Source organism: Zosterops lateralis (assembly GCF_965231275.1).
Source record: "Zosterops lateralis genome assembly, chromosome: 1".
In the NCBI taxonomy this organism is placed as follows: domain Eukaryota; kingdom Metazoa; phylum Chordata; class Aves; order Passeriformes; family Zosteropidae; genus Zosterops; species Zosterops lateralis.
In genome coordinates, this window is record NC_139762.1 from 34,543,761 (window position 1) to 34,562,916 (window position 19,156).

The 19,156-nt window shown below is 41.4% G+C and overlaps 1 protein-coding gene across 3 annotated transcripts in view; it reads left to right on the forward strand.

The window, feature by feature from the left end:
- The first annotated feature begins 5,647 nt into the window (after positions 1 to 5,647).
- Positions 5,648 to 19,156, forward strand: part of SNX10 (sorting nexin 10) — a 35,117-nt gene continuing 21,608 nt past the window's right edge. The window contains exon 1 of one of the 3 annotated variants that reach the window (XM_083854284.1): positions 5,648 to 5,659. The gene's annotated coding sequence lies outside the window, so the exon portion shown is untranslated. Of the gene's footprint in view, positions 5,660 to 17,277; positions 17,737 to 18,234; positions 18,329 to 19,156 lie in introns of those variants that run through there. The other 2 variants (XM_083854286.1, XM_083854285.1) reach the window with 2 other exon arrangements.

Here is a 19,156-nt window from a genome sequence, read left to right on the forward strand (position 1 = left end):
ATCCTGGGCAATCTGACCTGTCTGAAGATGTTTGTATCTGCCTTGACTACAAATATCTAAGCACTCTATATAAGCAGGGAAAATAGGGCAGCCAGCTGCTTGGCTTTTGTGCCTTGCATTCCAGCAGAGAGGGACACAAATAGAAAGGGAAGATGGGAAAGATAGAAAAAAAATCACTTATCTGGAGTCCCCTTCAAGAACAAGATTGTTCTGGTTTCACATTCTGCAAGAAACCAGCACACAACCAATAAGAAACTACAGATAGAACACCAGTGTATGAGGTTCTTCCAGTCAACCACTGCTTTACATCATTATAACCTTCTCTGAAATAGTCATAAATATCAAGCCAAATTTCAGGGCTGTATCTTTTGTTACTTTAGAATTTCCCCTGGATGTTAATTTTAACTGGTCAGTTTGGCGTATTCATGCAAATAAACAGTGGCTCTATGCTATTTTATTAAACTTGACTTGGAGAAACAAAACTAAGATGAATAAAAATTCTGCTTAGAGAAAGGGAGGAAACAATAAAAACCTTGTAAGAAGCAAATTTAGGGCAGAATAAGGAAAAGAAAGTCTGTATTACTTTGCTTCTATCAAGCATGTAAAGGAAGAGTCCCTTTAAAAATATTCATGTTTCTTTCATCCTTTTTATTTTCTTCTTCATTCTTCTTGCACAGTATCATGCAAGTCCAGCCAGTTGACTAGACAACACTATGCAAAATCAAGTGTGTGGCAATGAACCATAGCTCTTTCTAATGGTCTTCAGTTTTTAATAAGGCTCTTGGCTTCAGCTCAAGTTGAAAAGATGGCAAAGGAATTTCATTAATAATAATTTTCTTGACAGTTGATAATTTTCTTCTTCTTCACACTAAAAACATCAAGGCCTTCTATTTGACCTTGTCTTCAGATCAGATACAATATGGAAAACTGGAATTATTAATCTGTAAAAAAAAAAAGAAAAAATCAAAACAAAATAAGCAGTCTTTTTTTCATATTACATGCAAATCCAAATAATCCTCTTCCTCCCACAGTCTGACCCAATTTTGCTTGGGCAGACTTTGTGCTTCTAAGCCCGGCACTTTTGAGACAGCAATTTAGCAGATACTACTGAATGTGACAGCACAGCACTTGCAAAACCAAGTCTAAAGCTACTGCACCCATTGAACTAAAATCTTCAGGGTCCTGGCAACTTGCTTGTTCTAACCAAAAGTCCTCCCTTAGCCATGGTCTCCTAAATGGACAAGCTGAAGCCAAGAGTAATTTCTTCAGCAGTTTTACATAGGAGAGCATTTGCCCAAGCTGCATGAGGGAGCATCCTATTTGCAGGTCGGAGCATTTAAATATGTTCATCTGCTTACTGCCATACATACCTGGAAAATGGATACAAATTAGTAGCAAGACACTGGAAAATGTGTTTATTTCATGCTTTATTGCAAATAAGCTACAAAGAAATTCCTCCTTGCCAAACATGACACCATAGTTGAGGGACAATTGTTTTCCACCACAGAACATAAACCAGTAAGGGGAAACATTTGCAGAGTTCCTTCTTTTGTTCATCTCATACTTTTCTTAATCCTTACACATGCCACAAGATGAAAACATTGAGCATCTTTCCCAAGCATTTTTTAGAACCGCAATCATTGACACAACTCCTCTCATCTTTTATTAATGCTTTCTAAGAGTAATGCCTAAGAATCCCAGTGCAGCCTAAAGCTGCATGATTTCCTCTTCTTCAGCTGTGAAAAGGAAATTACAGGAAAGTCTTAAAAATAATGTTTTAATTTGTGTTCATAATAACCCACATTTCTTTGTTATTTAACTCTAGTTATTTAGTTTGAAGCAGTGTATTTTGCAAATTTAAAAATCTTCCTCTTTATCTGGAATTTTTCATTATATGATCAAGCCATCAGGATCCAGTCCTGTAACATTCTCTGGATGCAGAAATTTATTCAACTCAAATGAAATAATTGAGAGATTAGAAATATGGGGTAACAAAACCCACATTGTAATCACTCTGTGACTTAGGTGAGGTCATGTCTGACAAAAACTATCAATTATCAATCCAACAGGAAAAGCTCTGCAGTGCAAACCAGCTTATGTGGAGGATGTAACTTTCTCCCTCTGTGTGCTCTGGAAGATTTGTTCCAGGCTGGCTCCATCAGTGGTTGGAGTGCAGCTTTTTGTTATGTTTCAGGTGGGACATTTCTTACTGTGTCTTTTGGGGCTGCTCCACAAAATGAACCAAAGAGCAGGAAGGGAGGGCAACCAGCGATTTGCTTAAAAAAACACATACCACACCTAAACCAAAATGTCAGTGTAGATGAATGCACATTTAAGTTGACCCTTATGAAGAAATGGATGGTTATATCTGTGGCAGATTTAATCTGAAATAAACCAAACTGATAGAAAGATAGCAGAATAAAATCTTTTTTCTGTAGAAATTTTGAGAAAGAGCTGTTGTGTAATCAGGTTCTTTCTTATTTTTGTTGTTGAAACATGGAAAAAACACTTCATATATATTCGACAACTCCCTGAAGTGCAATTAGTTTATCATAGCATTGAGAGGCAAGTTCTTGGTGTAGGGAAAGTCTCCTGAGACCAGCAGGTCAGCAGCAGGCCCCATCACCCACTCCAGCACTACAGCTGCACCCTGAGAAACACTTGGACATCATGTCAGAACACAATGCCACTGGCAGAAGAAAACTGGACAAAAATATCGTGAGGACTTCACAGAAAATGCACAGGAATTTCCTTGCTGCAAAATTTTATCTGTCAACAGAACTAAATTGGCAACACCAGTTTTCTATAACTCCCCCTTGCCCCGATTTCTATTCCTTTCTTCAGGAAATCAATCTCCTTTTTCCAGTCCTTTCATCTTTTTCTCCTTCATCTTTCCTGTTTTTTCCTAGGATGTTATACTTTTTATTTATTTATCAGCTTTAATAATCTTAAATTTGCTGTTGAGCTAAAAGCTGTTTCCACTTCAGTAGGTCTGGAGGTAGATGCTCTGAGCAGTAACCAATTGGTTCCTCTGAATCTTTCACCAGACAGCTTTATATAGATCAAGGCAAACTGAGAGCCTGTTTTCTGGCAAAAGCAAGGAGGAAAAGCAGTTGGAGTATACAGCCCTCATCATCCATGAATAAATGGAGAGAAGAATATAAAATAAGAAACATCATGAAGGTGACTTAGATTAGGGAAACTTTGTCCATGCTAATAAAAACTGGGTACATTGACCAAACTAGGTTGTGGAAAGAGAAGCCCACCCCTGTTAGGAAATCCATCAAGAAGGGCTTGGACATATCTTCCACTTTAGAAGTGGTAAATGTGAATATTATGATGATTAGCATCTGGTCCTCCTGATGCAAGCTTTCCTATAAAAGTAGGAAGGAAGAAAAATTCTGTAGGGGTATCATTCACATCTTCATTCTGCCACTTGTCACAGTCATCTACAAATGAAAGTAAGATCTTCCATTTTCCATTCTTTCCTGGAATATATCTGCACATCATAGCCTTATGAAAGGTGATTATTGAGTACAGCACTGAAGTGGGACAGAACAAAAAAAAAAAAGTCTGGAAAATGAATGAAGGATTCAAATCCCACAAACAAGCAGTTTGGAAGTTTGAACAGGCCTTCTCCAAGAGGAAAAAAAAAAAAAAAAAAAAACCACCAAAAAAACCCCCAACTGTTCCCTGTCATAATTGTTCTTTATTCCATTAAGAACATTTGCCTGTATAGTCCCTTTCTGCTAAACCTAACTATAGCTAATTATGTGGGGGGGGTTTGGTGGCAAAATTGTGTGGCTTACAGGTTGCACTATTTCACATTTATGCAGAGATAACCAAGGTTTATAAATCTCACTGATACTAATTTTTGAATGGTAGAATATAAGCAAAAATTGATTTCTGAAAATAAGTTTATACTGGCAATCTCACAGAGAGCTGTTTAATTATGTTAGTCTCACTCTTTCCTTTCATTTCAGCCTTTTCCTATTCTTGCCATCCTTTGTGAATCCTTTCTTGGATAGGATGGTTGTTCAGAGCCATCACTCAGCACATCTGACAGCAATAGCAAAAAAGGTGATGTTCAGCCTTTAGGTGGTTTAACCATCCTACCACAAAATTTTCCACTACAGGACAAGTGACACTTGGAGCCCTGTCTACACCCACGAGGGGTCTCCACTGCCAGCGGTTCACCATCGTGAGATATTTTGTGGAAAAGACTGATGCAGACACTTCATGTAATATCCTCATAATTCTCTGTACTCTGTCACTATGTTCCAGTAGTTGTTCATCTTGATCTCTACCTGTCTCTGGAGTGTTTTATTTAAGAGCTCTTATCAGATAAAAGTTTTGGAGTACTCAAGAGAAATTAATAATTATTTTCTTTGAGAATTTTTAGCCTAGAACTTGCTTCATATTTTAATGTATTTTGGGAAAAATTAGTCCACAGTTTACAGACAAAAAAAAAGCTAAGAAAAGATTATAGCCTTTTCAGTATTTAGAAATTAAGTAAACATGTATAATGGTACTAAAGTTATTTCTCTTTTTCAAAATAGGAGAAGTTGCTCAGATCCTCTGAGGATTTTTATCAGTACTGAGATAAGATCATTCAAGCTCTTCAGAAGCAGCAACCCTTACCCCTTCTTGTTGCAACAGAAAATTAACTCTTTTTCTTCTACTCTCATCAGTGGATATTTTCCAAGGTGCTTTCATTTATTACTCTTAAATTTCACCACAAAATAAAAGCCTCAACAGCAAGAGACAAGCACTGTCACGTGTCACAAAATTATTTCCCCCAGCTTGCAAAGTTGTTTTTCAAAAGAGATTCCAAAACCCAGGAATCCAAGGTTTCCGAGTTGTGGCATAAACACTATTATGAAAAAAATCTTCAAGGGATGGCACACAACATTAATCATATATTTCAAAACCCTCTTGGAATTTTAACACCTAGCCAGTGAGGAAACAAAATTACTAGAACATTGATTTCCTGAGAAACCAAGTAAAGCTGAAAATAAACCTTCGGGCAATACTTTATTCACCTTTTAAAAACCTGTAATTGGATTTACCAATCACAGAACAGAATCATTTAGGTTGGAAAACACCTAAGATAATCAAATTCAACCTTTGGCCTATCACCACCCTGTCAACTAGACCATAGCATTAATTCCTGTGTCCAGTCATTTCTTGTAAAACTCCAGGGATCATTTTAATTTATTTTTCTCCTCTTCTTAACCAAAAGGCTTGTAAAAACCTCCCATTAACCCTGTACTTTTTCAGTCTGAGCAAGATGGGTACTCAGGGTGCAATCTCACAAAGCACGTGGGGCGCCTCAATCGAGGTATGACAGGCTGTAAACACCAAGGAGCCAACCCAGTGGAGGTGACTCAATCAGGGGCCGCAGCTTTGATCAGGACGCGGATCTGATGAGGACACAGGTCACAGGACACCTCCATCCCGCTCTGCCCCACAGCCGCGGGCCCAGGGCTCAGCCTGCCCCCCTCCGGAGCCACTGGGACCACAAACCCCGTTCTCAGAGCCATTCCCGGCCCCTCTGTGTCTGCGGGCCCGGGCGGGGCGGGGCGGGGAGGGAGCAAGGCCCCGCCCGCTCTCGGTGACGCGCCGCTTCTCCGGCTCTGGGCGGCGGCGGCGGCGGCCGGTGAGCCCTGCGGGGTCGGGAACGGGAGCGGGATCGGGAAGGGGAGCGGCATCGGGAGCGGGAACGAGGGGTGTCAGACCATCTGGACAGCCGGGTGCCGGCGGGGCGGGTTGCCGGGCTGTGTGTGTGTGTGTGTGTGTGTGTGTGTGTGTGTGTGTGGAGCGGGGCGCGGGCCGGACCCGGCGGGGGCTCGGGGGGCGCTCCTGGCTCGGTGGCACCGGCCGTGCTTTGGGGGCCCGGGGAGCCCTGTCCCCACAGCCAGCCCTGTCCCCACAGCCAGCCCTGTCCCCTCAGCCAGCCCTGTCCCCTCAGCCAGCCCTGTCCCCTCAGCCAGCCCTGTCCCCTCAGCCAGCCCTGTCCCCGCTGCCAGCCCTGTCCCCTCAGCCAGCCCTGTCCCTTCAGCCAGCCCTGTCCCCTCAGCCAGCCCTGTCCCCTCAGCCAGCCCTGTCCCCTCGGCCAGCCCTGTCCCCGCTGCCCCGGCGGCGCCGCTGGGCTCCTCCCGGCCCTTGGGAGCGTGTTTTTCCCGCTGGTCTTTGACAGAGGGCTCCGCCGCGGTAAATGACTGCCCTGGGCAATAATTAACGCCCGGCAGGGAGAAGAGTTACTGCTAATCTTGTTTTGGTCCACTCCTCTTTGTTTTGCTATAGCAAATCCATCGCCTTTGGCAACTGTGATCTAAAGATCACAGGGATGTGCAAAAAGTCCGTGTGTCTATATATACATACTGTTATTGTTGTGTGTATACATTATACAACGTGCAATATACATATGCTATACAAATATATGATGTATATCATAGCATGCTTTTATATTAAATGCTTTATATTCGATGTACTGTTCTGTTAGTCAGGAGGCTGCTTATGCTATTTTTAAATTCTGTGTTATCCAAGTTAAGCAGCGTGAGAAATTTTTAGGTACATGTGAAGACAGCCTATGAAAGCACAGTATGCAGTTAAAAGCAGCTGATTTATAAAGCAAAGGAAGTTCCAGCGAGTGAAGGTGGCTGGGTTTGCCTTGGGGGGGATGTTGTGGAGTTGGGCACAAAGGCACAGGAGCAGCTGCCGGTGCCTTTCCTTGAGGCGCCTGTGTTTGCTGCTCCTCTCTGGGATCACCCCCTGGAGATACAGTCACCGTCAGATCAGGACAACTGGCTGGGTGTTTTCACAGCCCTTCAAGGATATGGCAGTTCTCAGTAAATATTGCATAACTCTGCTGGCAGTGTCCAGGGGATGAAGGCAGATGGAAGCTCTTGAGGATCGGGGTCTGCTGGTGTGTGTGTGGCACGTGCTCACATCACCCGTGACCCAAGGGAAGCTGCAGCTGGAGTTTCATTGCCCACTCTGCTTCTCATATGGACAGAAATAGCTCAAGTGGAAGGAAAGGTTTTCTTATTTGTGCTAGAGACAACTGAAACTGAAAGTAATGCAGGGCAAGGCTTTCCTGAATGATGCAATACTGGACTTCCTTCAGAAAAGTGGAAATACCAATGTTTTCTTTGTGTAGAAGATGCAAATAATAATTATGCCTGACTCAGGCTGGAGTGTTATTAATGATGCTTAACTTGAAATCCAGAAATCTTTTTTTTTTTTTTTTACCGTGTATAGTTTATGTTTAATTTAAGGAGTATTTGCCTTTTAATGAATTTAAAGATCTTGCATTGGTACACCCTGGTTGTATTCATAGAAATACCTGTACCTTTATTCTAGATGATGATGATGATAATTTTAAATTTTATCAGGAAAATAATTATACTTATTTTTTTTAAAGGAAGGAAGTATTTGGAAAATATTATCTCTAAGAATTTGTGCACTTCTACTATTGCAAAACAGCTGTGCTTTTCTGCATTAACTCCTGAGGAACAGCTCTTCTGGAGGTTAGCCAGCCCTGGTGTAGCTGTTTGAGCTCATTCTGTGGTCTCTGCATGCCCACAGTGATGAGGTGCTTTTAGCTTAGGTGGGGCATACAGGTCTCACGTGCTGTGCCAAGGCTCCGAGTGTCCTGATATTTCCTTTCCCAAGCAGTATGCCATACTGAGCAAAAACTACTGAGGATTTGGGTCAAACTGAGTAATCCTCAGGCGTAAGAGGAAGTGAAGCACTGAATCAAACCATCAGTTGGCAAACGTGAAGTGGGCTCTTGGTGGCCTGTCACCATTGAGCCAGGAGTGGTGACGTGACCTATGCAAGGCAGTTCAGTGCTACACTGAACAGATGAGGAACAGAGCAAAATAAGGGTGAAGGCTCTGTTCACAGAAATTTTACATCCACTGTGCTGCTGCACATGGATCTCTTACAGAATAGCTTTTTCCACCCAGACAGAGGCCATGGCAATCATCAGTCTGAACATACCTAGCTAAGCACTCCTAGAGCACCTTTCCTTGATGCTTCCCTCCTTCCTTCCCCTGGCAGCTTATTGCTCCTGCCACAGAGCAGTGTTGCCTTTGGCCAGCTGGGCTGAGCCTGCAGATCACTTGCTTCAGAGTGGTGTTCCCCTCTGCCCACTCTTCTCCTGGGGCATGACAGATACTGTCAAGGGTATCACTGCAGAAGGTGGGGCCTTTCTGACCATAAATGGCTGAATCAGTCTTGTGGCCTCATTTTAGTCAGTTTTTGCTCAGTATGTTTCCTAATTGCCGTCATTTCAGGCAACTGCAACCTTCTCTGCTTTTATCATGCAATTTTGTAATTTCTCCATGTGAAAGAAGGAACCACTCCTCTGGCAGGTTGATTTAAAAAGAAAATGCGAACAAAAAACCCAAAAGAACAAAACCCACACTGTGATAAATCACAAAGCAAAAATGTTGTGAACATTTTCTCAGCAGCATGGACTGCTGGGGCTGTTTCTTGCTTCCTGGGAGTAGGTAGGTAGTATAAGACAGGTCACAACTTTGGTATATCTCTGCAATGTGTCACACCAATCTTACATCCGTGAGTGTGGTGTGTAGTATGCATAAAGTTTTGGCTTTTGTAAACAGAGAAGTAAAAGAGATCTTAATAATTTAGGATATTGTGTTTTTCCTTTCTTCTCATTAAACATTTTGCATATTTTTGTTATCTAAAAAAACCCCAAAAACAGCCCTCAGCAATTTTTTTGTTCTTCTGATAAAAATACATAGAAAAAAGCGCAGCTATGTGTCCTACAGGAATTTCCCAACTTTTTGGTAAAATAAGTCTTGGAAAAGAGAAGCAAATCATGCTTTTTGTCTACAGGGAGCTACATGCACAAGTTTGTTGCGTAGTGTTTGGCTCTGGATCTTTGTATCATTGCTTGCTAAATCTCTACACAGAACTTAAGAATAGAAACATCTTTTGTAAGCATTCTTCTTCTCCAACTTGGAGGGGAAAAAAGGAACCTCAGAAGAATCCTTGATTAGTATGTTTACAAAACATTCATGTTTTGTATATAGACATTGAAAGACAAGGCAAAAATAAAAAGCTCGTCATGCCACTTCATTGGTGGCTGCAGGTGTGACCTCTCCACCCACAGAAAGGGGACTGCCATCACGATTTCCTTGTTGGCAGAAGCTCCAACTGAATCACACGCTTGGTCAACAGCTCTCTGTGCTGTTAAAATCAAGCATCTGTGGGAGGGAAAGAAGAAACAGGGAGTCTGCAAAGACAGATTGGAGCTGAAACCACTTGCAGCAGCCCTGGCACAGACAAGCTCTCATGGTGGGAGATGTTGCAGAAGGAGCAGGGTCTCCTGAGGAATCTGTCTGCAGTGCACATAGCACCAAAGTGCTGCTTTTGCAGCATCCAGCAGTTTGGGCACAGGTCTGATGTGTGTGACCGGTGCCTTTCAAGGGACCCAAAACACTTGTCATGCTGGCATGACCCACAGTTGATTCACTCTCTTCTTGAGCAGCAGCTGAAGATTACGTAGGACACCTCATGAGCATTCACGAAGACACTGAACATTTTAAGTTTAGCTGTCTGAATCCTGCTTGTCCACATTTCTGTAGACCAGGTGGAACAGTGGGAGTTTTAATGGAATATAATCCAATGATGAAATCACAAATAGTTCTGCAATTCCCACAGTGTTCTTCCAGGAATCCTCTTTCAACTTGGAGAAATTCAAACCAGTTTTTTTCTTCTCGAGGCGTAATTAGTCTTCACAGAACCCTTAAATGTCCTCGGGGCCCCTGGTTTCAGTTTCCTTTCCGATTTTGTTGGGCCTGTTCCCCACAGAGAAAGGAGCCCACACTGTCTGCCAGCCTTTGTGCTGGCCCTGGTCTTGCTCCCTGGTGTGCTTACTCCTTCAGTACTTAGGGGACAGACACAAATAACACACATACTATGTTATTCCTTGTTTTCTTCTGCTTTGCTGAAAGTCTGCAGTTAAACAGGTAAATCTGGATCAATGCTGTGCAGATGTTGCTCAAGGTGTCCACAGTGTACCAGCACTGCACGTTGTCCCTCTGGCACCTCAGCATGATTTATGTCAAACTCTCTCCCAGTATGGCAGGTGAATTCATCAATAGATATGAACCTTGAAAAAACTTTTACAAAAAGCATCACTCTGTGGGCTCAGCCCAAAAGGAAGTACTTGATTGGAATGTAGGGAGTTTCTCTTTGCTCCAGCATCTTCATGTGCCTGGTGTTACAGATTGTCATAGAGCTGAGGGGCAGGATGCAGACCAGTGACTTCCATTTGTCTGAGAACAGGTAAACCAGCCTTAATTTCATTGTGGATCTTCTCTCTTGTGCATAAAAAGAGGAAGCAATTTACCCTCCATGCCTGCGTTTTTGTGGTGTGAATGAATTCCTGTTTCCTGATACTGAAAGGATTCGTGGCTCAAGAAAATTACTTCTTCCTTTCCCTTTCTTCTCTACCAGAGATATCCAGAAAGATGCACTCACTTATAGCTAAAACTGTTTCAAAGCTGAATGTTCTACTCCTGTAATAAGGCATCTCTTTTACTGTAGAATTGACAATGAGTAATTTACCCTGACCTCAGTTCGTGTGCTGCCCACACATCCTTCAAGTTTCTGCTCCTCCTTTCCCTCAGGGAGGCCCTAGCTGCTCACCTACCTTGCTTCTTGTGTATAGCAGCAGTCACCAGGTTATAAGTTTTGCCTTCTAATAGTCTCATTGTTTTAATTGTGTAATGGTGATGTGTGGTTTTAAATTAGTCATAACTTTAGCTTCTGTTTTAATGAGGTTTTCAGTTGTCTTCCCAGAGGGGAAGGCTTTGTTTTCTCAAGAGCAGTGTGTCTTTCCCCAGAAGAAATTAATTTCTACTTATGACATATGAAAAGGTGAGGTGGCAGTGGAGGTGTTGGGGAGTGATTATGGGGAGAAGGGACGTATCTGCAAGTCTCAGGCACTGAAGAACATCTTGATAATGCCAGAGCCTATGACGTGCCAGGCAGTTGTGTATAAATAGTCACGTTGGCACGTAGTGTCATTGCAATCGTGCTTTGAGAACAGCTGAGTCTAACAGCCTTGTCTCTCATGCACAGCCCAAAGACACCCTCACATGTCTCCAGACATGTGAAATAATAAGACTGGTGTTTAATGGCTGAGACACGAGTTGTGCTCCCCAAGGATTTAGGACTACGTGGCACTTGATAGATCAGTCTGGCCACTGGGTGCAGGTATGAATATGTGGAGCTGGGGAAGCAGGAAGGTAAATCACTCATTCCAGATGACAGAAAGCCCCTTGTCTCCCCCTCTCCATGTAGATGAAGATGGATCACAGAATCTGCCAAGTTGGAAGATCTGTTTGACATGCTGGCTGGGAAAAAGATGTTAGCAGTAGGTGTGCAATCCAGTGCTAAACCTTAGAGTAGAAATGAAAGATCCTCTCCCAGCTGAGGTCTTTTTTTGTGAGCTTTCCATAGCTGAATCACAGGGGTTTAATGCAAATCATGGTAAGTTGGTGTTAATAGTCCAGGTCAGCTTGCAAAGAAAGCATCTTGATTTTCTCGGGAAAACTATCCATCAATATTTGCACCAAACCTTATAACTAATGCAAGATAACTGTAAAGATAATTTGGAGTCCTGTGGACTGTCTTTAAGAAAACATAAGGCAATCTTAAGCTTCAGTCAGACTGGGAAAATAATATCCTGTACTATGGCATATGTGCATAAGCAATGATTTTTCTTTCAAAAAAGGATTCTTTCCTTTTCTCCAGGGTTTCCAGAGTCACAGAACCTTTGGACCAAGGCGAGTTGTACCTTTTCTTAGTGTAATAGGTTTGCTTGAAAAAATAAGGCTTTGGGGCTTAATTGTGTAAATACTAGTTGATGCTCCAGAATTATTTTGACCACCTGAGGATCACTAGAGCTTCTATCATTCCAACCTTGAGTGGTAATTGACTTGTCCTAGACGTCTGAAATAGAAATTTGTTAGCAGTGTGGAAAAACCGTAAGTGGGTTTATGTCTTTCACTGGATTTCTAGCAAAGCTTAATTCTAAGAGGTGCTGTCTTTTCTTTGTAAGCTTGGCTAAACTAGATAACTTTACAACCTTGAATAGCTTTATACTCTCTTTAATGTCGATGAAATTATGGATTTCAGCAGTCAGTTAATAACTAGCTTTTACAATTGCAGTTGTTCTTAAACAAGATGACTGATACCTCTAACCATTCTCCTTCCTGTTCTCCTGCTAGAACAATAATACAGACCCTGTCAAGGACAGTACTATCTTTACAGAGTGCTTTCCAAGTATGTAGAACACTTGCTGTGCATAATGTGCTGCAGGATTTTAAACTCACCTATAAAGAGGAAATGCATCGTCAGTAATGGTTGTTTACATCTCCAGCGGTGCTAAGTCACTTAACTGTGTCAGTTCTGCAGAAAAGTGACAGGCAGTGAGGAGTAGGCTGATATCTGCAGTGGGGCTTTCCTCTATGGGCTTCCAGCTGCACGGGCTGTGTGGTAACTGGTACCTCCTGCTCCTGCTTCCTCTGTGCCGTTGAATTCTTTGAGGTGCCATGATTGTTGTGGTTTTGTTCTGAGACCTGCACGTAGCCCTGGGCAGAAAAGCCATTGTCCCTGCACCATCACTGTGTTTCTACAAACCAGGAGAGCTGGAGAGGATCTCTTGGTGGTTATCATATGCTACCAGCTGTGTGATGGACATTTAGTATGGATTTAGCTGTAGGACCACAAAGTAGTACTTCTAATACATCCATACATGAGTTGTATGTTTCAATTGGTTTAGTTCAAGGTGTGTTTATATGGATTGACACTTGTGCTGTTTTAAGACGGGATTGTGCTTTGTTTTGGTCTGAAATAAATATATTTAAGTGCACTTGGAATAAACTTTATTTAACACAAACCAGTTTCCTCTCAATCCACTGTTTTCCCATAGGTTTGCCATACAGATCTGTGATTCTCTTCATTTTGGCAGCACCTTCTCTGTGAGAGTGAAATCTTTCTCCTGCTGAAGGCAGAAGTTGTTGTTCAGACCACTTAGTGGTCTACTTAAATTCATTGTTGGAAAAACATGGGTTCGGGCACTGTGAAAGCAAGCTGTGAGCCATACTTGTCCTGCAGGCTGTTTTCCTCCTTTGCTTCTCTTACCACTTTATCTTGAACAGTGTTTGTTCCAGGCTGACCAGCAACTTCTTTGACTTGGCTGTGATGGCAGAACAGTCAAACCCAAGTGCTGCTTTCCTTCTCTCCCTCCCATTTTTGTGTATTTGCTATGCCTCCTGCTGTTCTCTCACAGCTCGGTAAAGAAGTTTGCCACATCAGAGATGAGCCTCCTGTGCTGGGAGTTGGCCAAAAGTTGGTATTAGTCTTATAAAGTCAGGGTGCAGCAGTAGGGTGAAAGCAACCAAAGTCATATCTTAATGTTCAGTAGGCACAAAATAAATGAGAAGCAGAAAATCCAGGTATATGGATGAATCATTGATTTTTGGCTTTTTTTTTTTACTGGTCAGTCTCATGAAAAGTTTCTCCAGTCAGCTGTTTTTTTCTCAGAATTGCCTGCGTTAGTAATAAGTAACACTATTTAGAAGCTATTTGCTTCCAAAGTACTCTTTTCATGCCACTGGCACAGTCTAGCATCTAGAAAGATAACAAAGCCTGTTGAACAAGTGAACTGCCAGTCAAATTCACTGTTAATACATTCTTAAATGGTTAATTTGGTGGTTGATAGACTCAGCTAATAAACTAGTGCAATATGTGGATGCAGCTACCCAAATGTGACAAGTCAGTTTTTGTGTCAATGGTGGGCCATCGGATGCATTCTTCAGGGGAAGAGAGCCTGAAGAGTGAATTGCCACAGTGTGATCAGACTGGATGTCTGATCCAGCTGTGCTCTTGTAATGATCTGTCATGGGCTTGGTCAACTTAAAAGACGCAAGAGACACAACAGTGTGAGGAGATCAAAATGCTTTGTGGGTACATTGTATTGATTGCAATATTTCCTATCTTACCCACTGTTTTGAGCTACAGTTATACAGACTGCTTAGGATCAGTCTGTCTCAGGAGGATACTGCTTAGCTGTTCGTTTTATTTTTTACTATGTCTGTGCTGGGTCTTTCCCAGCCATCTCCCCAGGCACGAGTCATGAGACTGGGACTTCTAATTCTGTGGTTTTGGCCAAAACTATAACTTTTGCTTTATTTTCCTCTCTGGGCACAAGATCAAACACTAATACTTCCTGAATTGGAGCAGGTAGCACATCACAAAAGTAGATCTTTCGATAGCGTAAGGAAATCCGGAGCAGGAAAAAAGCTGAGCTAAAACATGCCGTGCTAAGTAACAGCAATTCAATTTGTCAAGCAGCAGACAAAAATTAAAAGATAAATTGTGTCATAAATTAAAAGGTTTTGAAATAAGCAAAAAATGAGAAATTTCTGGCACATAAAATTCAAAGTGTTCAGGGAAGGGTCAGGTGATGGCAGCCTCTGCATCTGAGAGACAGAGAAGGAAATGAGGAAATGTAGTGATAAGACTGTGTCGTATTTGCTGACTTTTGCTCTGCTTACTCAGCAGCAAAGATACAGCGTCCATCAGCCCTTCTTTTTCTGTGATAAGTAAAAATTTATTATTACAGAGATACCTTGAGAAAGATACTATTTTTAAGGCAACTTAATTTGATTTAATGCAATGAAGTATTTAATTCCTGAGAAAAACATGGATTTTTGAGAGAAAGACATGTACATTCTTTGAACCTTCCTTCAGAAGCAGCATCTAATATTTTTCTTAGGAATTGAATCTGCATTCAGAAATGCTGAGACTTCATTCTCTCTTTATGACCCCCACCTTGTTGGTTTCTAAGAGTAACAGCTGTCTGATGTGTTGTTTGTAACTTACATCATGTTAAAAATACCTAGGGGTGGCTTATCTTCCTGTGCTGGATCACCTCCTAAGATCTGTGTGTGGTTTATGAGTGCACAGTGTGTACACCCTCACTCATCCCTTCTGCAACTGAATGGAACTGTCACTTGCAAAGTACCCGGGGCTATTCAGCAAGTGGTTTAGCCTGGAAATTACTTGCTTCTTTCCCTTCTCAAAGGTAGTTTCAGTGCCAGTGGTGTGCCTGTTCTGTGTAAGTATCAGTAAGAAGCCTAATGCCTGTCCAGTGTTTCCCATGTTGAGTACAGCTGAAAAGATGGTTAAATTTGCCAGCTTGCCAAGGTTGCTGTTTCTTCTGAAATTGATTTCTCCTAGCTCAAGGGATCTGAAAAGCTCTCTGGAGCAAGCTCGCTTCCTGAAACTTTACCTTGAAGGTCACCAATGCTTCCTTCAAAGAGTGCCTTATCTCTTTGTCAGCCTTCTGAAAATGTCCTAGCAACAAAACCTGTGAGTATGTACTCCACAAAATCATTTGTGCCATAGGAATTGGAAAGAGTAGCAAAGGCACAGGAGTTGGAGCTGCAGGAAAGTTTTGAGTGGTCCCCTGGTTGTCTGCAGAAGCAGTGGCAAATATTAGTGCTGAGTAATAAATAATTACCATGACCAGCTCTGGCATTAACTGTTCTTTCAGTGACTTGAACCACAATTGCTGTTCTGTAGTTGTTGCCTAAAATCCCAAGATGCCAATGTCAGCCTTATCAGTAGTTTCTGTTATGAGAAAACCAAATAATAGTTGCTCTGAGATCAGCAATCCACTGAAACTTTAGAATATCCATGAAGTCCTTTGGCTGTGTGTATGTCTGCAATTTGAACCTGAAAAACAAAAAATAAACAAAACCCCTTCCCCCCCCAAAACCAGGCCAACCACAAGAACAAAAAGAGGAATGGGGAAACATCTGATGCTCTCTCCTACTCTGAGATTTCTTAGTACTTCTTCCTTGTTTATCTTTAGGCTTTTAGAGGTTTCAGAATGGCTTGGCACATAAGTCATATGCTGCTGTCCAGCAATATGGTATTAACTTGAAGCAATTCAAAGCGTGGTATAATACCACTGTAATTGGAAATCTGTGACCCACATCTGACACTGTAATCCTTGTGATGTATTTATTTTGGAGGGTAGAGGGAAATTAGTGTTTTTCATTAACTCTTTGATTCTCAAGTTTCTCTGAAACAAATGAAAATTTCTTATATATTGTCTTTTTTTTTCTTTTTTTCTTTATTTTTTCTTTTTTTAATGATCCAGATAAATTCTTCTGGAAAAACATACCTTAATATCTAGGACAAGGGAATGGCTGATTGGGGAGACATTCTAATGTAATGGTTAAGGAAAAGCTGTCTTATACCTCATAGCCATAAACAAGTGTTTAGAAACCAAATAGAGAGAAATTCCATAGGAAGGAGTAGTTAACTAAGCATCTTGGCAACAGTGCCTGGGAATTTCAAGTGCAGCCACAAAGGCATGATATTTGGCAGTGCTTTTCTACATTGCATTGTGGTGGAAGGCAAGGTGTGTGGATTTTGTCAGTGGTTTGGAAAGCTCTTGTTCTTTTAAAAGCAGCTTACACAGCATGCTTGTTTTTTGCTCAGCACTAAAGTGATTCTGCTCCTGCTGTGATAGAACACTGATGAAACAGGTATCTTGACCCTGGGAAGTGAGAAGGATTTGCTCAAGGGGTACTTCATTTTGTTGATTTCACTAAGCAGGCTGTGGACTCCTGACTGTTGTGTAGAGTTTAGATGAAAATGCTGATGTTTCGTATCACATTCTTTTTACTTCTGACCAACAGATCCTTATAGTAATTTGCTGAGGGAGGGTGAGGCAAATAACCATCAGGATAGATGAAAGGAGGAACATGCTTTGTGACCTGCACGGTCTGGATTTCAGTCCTCACCATCTGGTTCATAGGCACTGAGGAACAGAAGTGAACTCATGACTCTGATCATTACAGTTGGGTTGTCCCCAGGTGTTAAGGTGGAACAGGTGAAATAGAAGGAATAAGCTTACGCTGCATTTGAGTTATTCTGGATTGACTAAAAGTCCCTGCTTGAGGAACAGCATTTGAATAAGATTCTTCCCATCAACAAGAGCAGTAGTTCTGTGTTAGCCATGTACCCAGCTGTAAATGCCAAGCTGTGTTTGGATGTGGTCAATTTGGCAACACAGAATGGTGTCTTTTTATACATATAGGGTTTTTTTTCACTCTCCAGAGCTTCTCTTACTTATTCTTCCCATTCCTCTCCCCTCCATCACCCCTGCCATGTGTATTTTTTTTATAAATCCACATAGATCACTAGCCTTTTGGGAACATAGTATGGCCAGGTGCCTATGGGCCTGTTCTTTGAGAGTGAATTCCACGTATGGATGCAGCTGAACTTTTTACAGGCTGTAAATGAAAATTTTTAGGACTTTGTTTGAGTCTTAAGGTCAGCAAAAAAAAATGCAGGAAAGACTTGTAAGCATTTAGAGATTCAATTTCTCTCTCTCTCTCTCTTGGTCATATTGAAGCCTTGAATGAAAGTTTCATTTGATACTGATGGTGGGAACAACCTTGAAAGCACAGCTGAGGACATTGCTTGTGACTGGATAGTACTTTCAATCATCACCAAGGTCTAAAACTAAATCACTTCCCCATTAAAGCCTGAAGGTAGTCATTTAGTTATATGATTAGAAATAACCAAAGGTGGATGGATGAACTGACTATGAGCATTTATCCTTGAGAGGAAACACTGACCACATGGAATGCATGAGCACTCCCAGAGCAGGTAAGGATATTGCATAGGGCACTGCCCAGAAAGGAGTGAAATCATTAAATTTCAGTGCAGCTAAATACAGCCACTGGTGAGGCAGCCAGGAGGGCTTACATTTGTTCATGCTGTTCTTAGAGCAAGTTGATGTGTTTTTTGTCTGCGCTACTGCTTGAGTTTTCATCTTTCAGTTTGGGAACGCTGGGGAGAAATCACTTCCTCCCTTAGGAGCAGTCCATCTACATGATAAAAGGGTATTTCCTTAGTAATGTTAAATTACCTGTTTTAATTTAGATTTTAAAATAGAAACTAATCTCTAAAATATGAAATAAAATATAATACTTGATATTATTTATCTATTACCCTTAAGAAGAGCACTGCAGTTTATCTGTTTTCCCTAAGAAAAGCACTGCAGTACTTGGTTTTTTTCCTCCCTCTTCTTCCTGATTCTTTTTTTAGGCACAGGAAGTATGGCAATTCATCCTACGTAATCTTTTTGCTTTGGAATGGTTGTTGTTAGCAGTTGTGGAGCTGTTCCCTGGCAGTTTCATTGGTTATGCAATTAAGAAACATAAAAAATACATACTGCAAGAAGCAGCTGATATAGTAAGTATATGAAACTAATAAAAGAAAAAAAAAGTCTTCAGACTGATAAGAGATCAAAAGCAGAACAAAAACGTACTCAGAGCAATGTGGGGGGGTTTTCCCAGTCTCACCAGAAAGTGTTTTATCAAAACTACAGATCGACCACTGGCTTTTTTGATTCTGTTTCCCAGCACTTGTTCATTTCCCTGTCAGAGAAAATTTTGGTTAGAGTAAAAAGACCAAAAGCTTTCTGTTTGTCTTCTGATGGCTGTTTTTCTCCATCACTGGTATTTTGGGTAGTTTTTTCTCAAGATAAATAGATAACTTAAGCAGAAGTTTCACTAGCTTCACTGTGCGTTCTGCTTCACTGGCTTCTCTGTGTGTAACAGAAGTCCCCAAATATATACCTTGCTACCAGACAGAATATTGCATTCAGTATATTTGCAAGTGGCTGCAGCATGACTGGGCAATCTCACTGAAATCATTGAAAAAAGGCAGTTTTGGGAGGCTTGCGTTTCCATTATTGATTCTTTCTTTCCCCAAATTACTTGATGAAACACAAACTCATGTATTTTCAATATTTTAGGAAGCTTTTTGGTGCTGAAATGTTAATTTTTTTGCCATTAAATATTTTAAATTGTGGTGGCTGTTTGGAGTTTAAGCTGTTCTTGCTAACCTGCACCAACACATAACGTGGTCATTAGAAAAACAGATGACAAAATAAAACGTGTTATTTCAGCCTTGTCATTCGCTAGCAGTCTTACGAATGAGATATTTTGGGCGTGCATAATTTCTCACTTAAATCAGCTTAGAGATGGAGAGAAACACACTGCAGAATTTGATAGAATTAAGA